This window comes from Chrysochloris asiatica, unplaced genomic scaffold (assembly GCF_000296735.1).
Source record: "Chrysochloris asiatica unplaced genomic scaffold, ChrAsi1.0 scaffold00022, whole genome shotgun sequence".
Lineage (NCBI taxonomy): Eukaryota > Metazoa > Chordata > Mammalia > Afrosoricida > Chrysochloridae > Chrysochloris > Chrysochloris asiatica.
The window spans coordinates 15,015,225-15,024,386 of record NW_006408540.1 but is presented as its reverse complement, the minus strand read 5'-3'; the positions used below and the strand labels follow the sequence as shown (position 1 = coordinate 15,024,386).

Sequence of the window (9,162 nt, the reverse complement as noted above, 5' to 3'; positions counted from 1 at the left end):
GTGTACATCTCCAAGGAGGGAGGCGGGGGCTGCACCAGTCAAAGAGAATGTTCTCTGCTGCCAATTTGGATGTGCGAAAACATTTGATTGTACTTGAGACACTTTTGTGTCATCAAGAAAGTGTCTCAGTATCTTAAATCTCAACTTACTGACCACACAAGATTTCATTGATCACCTCCTATATGCCCATCATTAACGTTGGCTTGTCCAGAAATCATACTAAGCAGCCTTATTAGCTAAGTGTTTCTGGTCACCATGTGAAAAACTCGTAGAATTTTACAAAACATCAAACTGAGGGTGAAGCAGTCATTCAATTTATTTTTTACACATCATTTTAATTTTTTAAAAATCCATTAGATAAAATCATTTATTAATTTATTATTTACAAAATCACAATTATTCATTCAATAACTACTTTCTGATTACCTGTTATACCTGGTGTTCCACACCTTGGAGATAATAAACAAGACATGCCAAGTTCTTGCCATTAGAAGTTTGTAGTATTGTGATTACATGAGCAGATGTTCCATTTCAGTAGACTATAATATATGCTGTGCCACAGACACCACACTGGGTTGCTAACCAAAAGATTAGAGGTTTCAGTCCACCCAGAGACACCTTAAAACTTAAAAGCCCAGATGTCATTTTTAAAGATCTACATCTTTTGTCTAATTTGTTGCTATTGTTCTAAAGGAGACTAAAAGAGTGGGTAATAATGATACAAGTGCTGACTGAGGAAGTAAGAGGAGAACGTTTTTAACAAGTTGTAGAAACCCTCTGAGAATGAAGCAGTTTGTCATCTGTAATGATCTAGAAATTACAGTTTCTTTCAGGGTGGAGAAAAGGTAACAAGTCTGAGCAGATTTTATACTTTTGGGGAGGGGATGGAGGATGGAGCTGGAACTCTGTTTCAAACACAGGTTCTGATGATTCAGTTTTTATAGCACTGCTTTGAATAAAGAAATCAAAGTAAATAAACAATTGCAGGTTCAACTGCCCTATTATTAGAATATGGTATTCTCGCCTCACTGTCTAAAAAGCATGTTTTCAACAACTAGATGAATGTAATTACAGAGTAAACTTGCCCAAAGAGAAAATTCCTGCTGGAATCAGTCAATGACTAGATCACAGAATTAGTCATGTTGTTTAGTTTCTTTAAGCATATAATTGTTGTTGTTAGGTGCCATTGAATTGGTACCGACTCATGGACCCTATGCACAGCAGAATGAAACACTGCCTGATCCTGGGCCAACCTCACTCTCGTTGCACTCTTGAGTCCATTGATGCTGCCACTTTGCAAATCCATCTCACTGGGGTCTTCCTTTTTCTCTGACCCTCCACACTACCAGACATGATATCCTTCTCCGGTGACTGGTCTCCCCTGACAATATGTCCGAAGTATGAGAGACGAAACTTGACCATCTTGGCCTCCAAGGAGCACTCTGGCTGCATTTCTTCCAAAACACATCTATTGATTCTTTTGGCAGCCCATGGTACTTTCAATATTCTCCTCCAACATCATAACTCAAAAGCATCAATTCTACAGTCTTCCTTATTCACTGTCCAGCATTCACATGCATATGAGGTTACTGAAAATACCATGACTTGGGTCAGGCGCACCTTAGTCCTCAAGCTGACATCTTTGCTCTTCAACACTTGAAAAAGATCTTGTGCAGCAGATTTTCCGAATGCAATACGTCCGTTGATTTCTTGACTGCTGCTTCTGTGAGTATTGATAGTTGATCCAAGAAGAATGAAGTCCTTGACAACTTCAATTTTTTCTCCATTGTTAAGAATGTTGTTTATTGGTCCAGTGGTGAGGATTTTTATTTTCTTGACATTGAGATGCAATCCATACCAAAGGCTGTGCTCTTTGATCTTCATCAGTAAATGTTTTAAGTACTCTTCACTTTCAGCAAGCAAGGTTGTATCATCTGCATATGGCAAGTTGTTAATGAGTCTTCCTCCAATCCTAATGCCACGTTTTTCTTCACAGAACCCAGCTTCTCAGATTATTTGCTCAGCATACAGGTTGAATAAGTATGGTGAAAGAATACAACCTTGTTGCACACCTTTCTTAATTTTAAAACATTCAGTGTTCTCATGTTCTGTTCAAATAGCTGCCTCTTGATCCATGTACAGATTCCACATGAGCACAATTAAGTGTTCCAGAACACTCATATTTTGCAATGTTGTCCATAGCTTGTTATGATCCAGACAATCAAAAGCCTTTGCGTAATCAATAAAGCACAGGTAAACATCTTTCTGGTATTCTCTACTTTCAGCCAAGATCCATTGGACATCAGCAATTATATCCCTAGTTCCACAGTGTCTTCTGAATCCTGCTTGAACCTCTGGAAGTTCTCTGCATATAATTAGCAAGATTTAAAACTCTTCAAAAACTGGCATTGAAGGTAAAATATCATTAGCTTTAAATACATATGCCAAAACAAAAATAGTAAAAATAATGTTGATTTATGAAATTAGCATTCAAATTGTTCTTTTCAATATTAAACATAGCTCATTGACTAGAGAAACAAATAGATTGTGACAAAAACCAACGATTGTAAGGAGCCCTGGTAGCACAGTGGTTAAGCACTTGACTAATAACTTTTTGAACCCACCCAGAAGCTCCCAAGGAGAAAGACCTAGCAATCTGCTTCCATAGGATTACAGCCAAGAAGACCCCATGGAGCAATTCTACTCTTTCACATAGAGTCCAAAAAATGACTTGCTGACACCTAAAAATGATAGTGCAAAATGAAAATGCAGGGTCCCTGTTCAAAAAGCAGGGGGGAAAACATAAGCAAAGCAAAAGTGCTCCTAGGGTCATGCCAGTTAAGGCTCTTTAGTGATAGAGAAAGGGCTGGAAGGGGCAGTGTGCTCTGTGTTACTTACTCTGGGGCTTTGTGCCTTACTCAGCTGGGCTAGGCTAGAACAGGGCTAGACCCAGGCAACAGAGCTGCCTATTTTTCCCTTTCTTCCTTGAAAAGTAAACTGGTCTTTTTGATTTTTTTCAAATGAAAAGTATTCTATTTACTCATTAAATGCTAATTAACCTTTCTGAGACACAACTTGAAAACATTCAGCATGCACGTTTAAGTACAATGAATTACAAAACCAAGAATACAAATTACATGCATCAAGGCTAGATTACAAATTATCATAGTCATCAGCAGCATCATCTTCTCGTTTTCTTTTCGGTGCATTTGATGGTTCACTAACAGTATTTTGTGATGATACCACATTAGTGGCAATAAGAATATTTTTGGACCCAGTTAATGATGGATTAATCAGAAGATTCTGAACTGCTGATGTTGCTGGAATTGATGCTTTTACAGCAGGCGACTGAGAAGTGGGCATCTGTACTGTAAACCTTTGCCCTGTAAGGGACACTGGAGTCCCTACTTTAGTTGAAACAGACATGGTTTGTGGGGTTGGTGTGCTTAGTGTACGAGTACTAGGTCTGCTAGTAACTGAGCCAACACTTACCCGTGGAACTGTTATTCTTCCTACAGAGGCAAATATCTTTTTTTTTTTTTAAGGATTTAAGTCTATAGTTTGGAGCAGTTAAACAATACCTATCAGGTGACAACCTAGGACCAGAATATGGCTTGATTAATGGCAAAGGGGTTTGATTTCTTTTTGTTGCAATATCTAACAAAAAATCTCTCGGAGGAGGAGGAGAGGTAAAAGACTGGTCAGCATGACACTGGATTGCCAATCGCATATCATCTGCATCAACAATTGCTTTCTTAGCATGGCTTGAATAAATTTGTGCATCTAGAATTGTAGTCACATATCGGAAAGCAAACTCCAACGTCTGATTTATAACTCTTGGCTCATATTCTGTAATCCCCATATCCTTCTAAACTGGTCTTTTTGCCCTATTCCTTTCAACTTTCATTATGAAAAAAGAACAGTCCAAAAACTATAGCTGCCAACACCACTCTCCCATTCCCCAACCTCTTCTTAACTCATAATCCAGTTTCTGTGTCTACCTTACAGCAGGGTAGTCGAGATCACCAGTCATCTCCATATTAACAAAATCCGATGAATACTTTCAATCCTCATCTAATTCAACCTTTTAACAATATTGAATACCATTGACACTTCTTGCATTCTTACTATGTTTCCTTCTCTTGACTTTCTGTTAACAAAGAGTAGTGTTATTGCATTCTTGGCTTTCTTCCTACCTCACTGGCCACTCCTTCTCAGTCTCATTTGTTGGATCCTCCTCATCTGCTCAACCTCTGAATGTCAATTTCAGGCCCTCCTTCCTCCTCTCTATCTACAGATTCTACCCACGTAAATGTCATTCAGTTTCATGGCAGTACATTCCAGTTACATGTTGCTGACATCTATGCTTATATTTGCAACCCTTCCAAGCTCCAGTTTTATATATACATCAGGATATTTGAACCTATGGTTCCAACATAACAACCTTATGCATAATAGAATGAAACATTTTCCCAGTGCTGCACCATGCTCACAACTGTTGTTTAGTTTGAGCCCATTGCTCTTTGCACTGTGTCAGTCCATCTTATTGGGGACTTTCAATATTCTTCCATGACACCATAACTTAAATGCATTAATTCTTCTACAGTTTTCCTGATTTATTGTCCAACTTTCACATTCATATGAGGCGATTAAAAATAGCATGGTTTGGATCAGGTGCACCTTAGTCCTCTTAAAATGCTCATTAACATTCTTAAAAAAGGTCTTGTGCAGCAGATTTGTGCAGCAATTTGATTTCTTGACTGCTGCTTCCATTACAGATTCAAGCAAAATGAAGTCTTTGACAACTCCAATCTTTTCTCTGTGTACCATGATGTTATTTATTGGTTTAATTGTGAGGATGTTTGTTTTCTTTACTTTGAGGTACAATCTGTACTGCAGGCTATAACCTTTGACCTTCACAGTAGATATTTTAAGTCCTCTTTGCTTTTGGCAAGCAAGGTTGTACCATCTGCATATCTCAGGTTGTTAACAAGTCTTCCTTCAATCCTGATGCCACATTCTTCTTCCTATAATTCAGTTTCTTGTATTATTTGCTCAGGATATAATTGAATAGATATGGTGAAAGAATACAACCCTGGAGCACACCTTTCCTGATGTTTAGCCATTAGTATCCCTTTTTCTGTTCTAATGACTGCCTCTTAGTCTATGTACAGGTTTCTCATGAGCACAATTCTGTAATATCCATTCTTCACAATGTTATCCACAGTTTATTATGATCCAAACAGTTGGAAGTCTTTGCACAGTCCATAAAGTGCATGTAAACATCTTTTTGGCATTCTCTGCTCTCAATCAAGATCCATCTGATGTCAACAATTATATTCCTCCTTCCAAATCCTCTTCCGAATCCAGCTTGAGTTTCTGGCAGCTCCCTGACGATATACTGTTGCAGCAGGTTTTAATTATCTTCAGCAACATTTTACTTGCATGGGATATTAATGATATTATTCGAGGATTTCCACATTCCGTTGGAATGGGTATAAATATGGATGGATTTCAGTTGACCAGGTAGCTGTCTTCCAAATTTCTTGGCATAGATGAGTGAACACCTCCAGTGCTGCATCATTTTGCTGAAATATTTCAATTTGTTTTCTGTCAGTTCTTGGAGTCTTGTTTTTTGCCAGTGTCTTCAGTGCAGCTTGAACTTTTTTGTTCAGTACCATTAATTCTTGATCATACATTATCTCTTGAAGTCGTTGAACATCCATAATTTCTTTTTATCTTATCTGTTCCTTCCATTTTCCTTTGATGCATTCTGCATCATTCAATATTTTGCCTATGTTATTATTATTGTTAAGAGTCAGTTACAATTCATAGCAACCCTGTATAAGATTCCCACGGAGCAGCTGGTAGATTTGAACTTCCAACCTTTCAGTTAGCAGTCCAGTTTTTATCCTATAGCACCTACAGAATCCTTCAGTGTTTTAAGTCAACTTTTTAATTTTTCTTCAACTATTTCACCTTGAGAAATGCTGAGTGAGTTCATCTCTTTTGTTTTTCTAGCTCAAGGTCTTTGCCCATTTCATTATAATACTTTGTCTTCTCGAGTTGCCCCTTTGACATTTTCTGTTTAGGTTTTTTACTTCCTCATTTCTTCCATGTCTAGCTTTTACATGCATATAAAAGATAAGGACCAAAATATATATGGAAAATGAAAAGCAATTTGATTGATAAACTGAAGCAAGAGTAGGTCCTTTGTAAGTGTTACCAAATTTGTTCAATCACCAGATCACTGGGTCAAAGGGGAGAGAAGTAAAATTAAAGAATCTAAAATAAATCTAGAGAATCTCCATTTTAAGAGGTACCATATGGCTAAGAACCAATGGAATTGAAGAACATATGGCTAAGAACCAATGGTATTGAAGAACATATGGTTAAGAACCAATGGTATTGAAGAACGAAGTCCAAACTTCACTAAAGGCATTAGCGGTAACAAGGTTCCAGTTACAAATGGAAATGTTTCCACAAACTGATACAGTACTGGAAGCACTCACTAGACAGCTAACTAACTGGTAAAAATCCATATCTGTGCCCATTTCAAAAAAAGATGATCCTATAGAATGCAGAAATTATCAAACAATACCACTAGTATCACACACAAGTAAAATTTTGTTGAGGATAATTTAAAAACGAATGGTGCAGTAAATCAATAGGGAGCTGCCAGACATCCAAGCCGAATTCAGAAAAGGACATGGAACTAGGGACATCATTGCTGTTACCAGATCTTGGCTGAAATCTGAGAATACCAGAAAGATGTTTACTTAGACTTTATTGACTTATGCAAAGGCATTTGACTATGTGGATGACAAGAAAATATGGATAACATTGGAAGAATGAGAATTCCAGAACACTTAACTGGACTAGTGTGGAACTTGTACTTAGACCAAGAGGTAGTTGTTACAAAATAAAGTGATACGGAATGTTTTAAAATCAGGAAAGGTGTGTGTCAGTGTTGTATCCTTTGGCCATATTTATTCAATCTTTATGAAGATAATATAATCCAAGAAACCAAATTACATGAAGAAAAACATGGCATTGGGATTGGAGGAAGGCTTATTAATAACCTACGATATGCAGATCTTACTTGCTAAAAGCAAAGAGGACTTGAGGCACTTGCTGATGAAGATCAAAGAACACAGCCTTCAGTATCGATTACAACTCAATGTAAAGAAAATAAAACTCCTCACAACTGGACCAATAAGCAGCATTATGACGAACAGATAGAAAATTGAAGTTGTCAAGGATTTCATTTTATTGAATTCAGAATCAATGCTCATGAAAGCAACAGTAAAAAAAGAAATCAAATGACGTATTGCTTTGGGAAAATTTGTGCAAAAGACTGCTTTAAAGTGTTAAAGAATAAAGATGTCATTTTCTTGTGCCTGAACCAAGCCATGACATTTTCAGTCACCATGCATGTGAAAGCTGGACAGTGAATAAGGAAGACTGGAGAAGATTTGATGCATCTGAATTGTGGTGTTGGTGAAGAATATTGATACTACCATGGACTGTCAGAAGAACAAAAAATCTGTTTTGGAATAAGTACAGTCAGAATGCTCCTTGAAAGCAAGGATGGTGAGACTTGGTCTCAAGTACTTTGGACGTGTCACTAGGAGGGACCAGTCCCTGGTAACGGACATTTTGCTTGGTAAAGTGGAGGGTCACCGAAAAGGAGGAAGAACCCAAATGAAATGTATTCACACAGTGGGGGCAAAAATGGCTCAAACACAGCACAATTGAGAGGATGGCACAGGACCAGGTAGTGTTTTGTTCTGTTGTGCATGATGGGGTTGCTAAGAGTTGGAGCAGACTCAATGACACCTAATCACAATAGACTCCACAGATGTTACACATCTCTCTCAAGCGGAGACACTGCTGATGACTCTGCTCTTGACTCTTCCAAATATTCTCAGACAAATTGGCAAACTCAAGTGAGTTACTCTCATTAGAGACCTTTTACAGGGATTCCGTATTAAGATTATCTGAGTGTGGAGGTGTTCAGAATTTATCAAGGCCCTGTTGTGATACATATGGAGTTCCTGAGTGGTGTAAATGGTTAATGGCTCGGCTGTTGCAGTCCACCCAGAGGTACCTCAGAAGAAAGACCAGATAATCTACTTCCAAAAAAATCTGCCTTTGAGAACCCTGTGGAGTAGAGTTCTACTGTGACACACATGGGGTCACGGTGAATCAACGTTGACTGGATGGCAACTGGTTTTGTTTTGATTCAAACACAGTATTTTACCACACAGCACCAACTGTCTGGCGTGTCTGAGATTCATTTGTATTTTGACTACCACACCTTGACTACAACTCTCTTTAGATTCTCAATTCCTCTCACTCATTGGGCCTAACTCCTTCCTTTCTAGTAGAATCTCTACAACAGGGTCTATATTTCTCTATCAATGTATCACCTTTCATCACAACCCTCACCCTCACAACATCCATGAACCAATTCACCATACGTGCCTACATTTGCCTAAAACTCTAAAAAGGAAAACAAGATTCCGTTACTTCCCCTGGAGGCTTCTGGTTCCCATGCAAATCAGTAATGCAAGAAAGGGTGGGCAGGAATAATATGTACCCCCAACTCCATCTGTTCACTACACTATAATTCAAATACATCAATATTGAATATCCCATGAATTGCCAGAAGAATGAACAAGTCTATTTTGGAGAAAATACAACCAGAACCTCTTTAGAAGACAGGATGGCCAGGCTTTGCCGCTTGTACTTGGGGCACATTCTCAGGAGAAACCAATCCCTGGAGAAGGACATCATACTTGGTAAAAGGGGGGGGGGGTCAGTGAAGAAGAGGATGATTGGCTGTAACAATAAACCCAAACACACCTACTGTTGTGGAGACGCCCAGGATGCAGCAGTGTTTCCTTTTGTTATAAATGGGGGGGCTTTGAGTCACAACAGGCTCAAGAACACCTAACACATGACTCCACCTACTTAATGAATTAAAATTTTAACCATGACTTTGCCAATTTAGAAAACAGGAATTTTCTCTGTTTATCATGATGTTATTCACTGGTCCTGCTATGAGGACTTTTGTTTCCTTTACATTGAGTTGTAACCCATATTGAAGGCTGTATTCTTTGATCTTCATCAGCAAATGTCTCAAGTCCTCTTCATTTT

The 9,162-nt window shown here is 38.3% G+C and overlaps 1 pseudogene; it reads right to left on the bottom strand.

The window, feature by feature from the left end:
* Positions 1-3,153: 3,153 nt before the first annotated feature.
* Positions 3,154-4,033, bottom strand: LOC102839788 (annotated as a pseudogene).
* Positions 4,034-9,162: the final 5,129 nt, after the last annotated feature.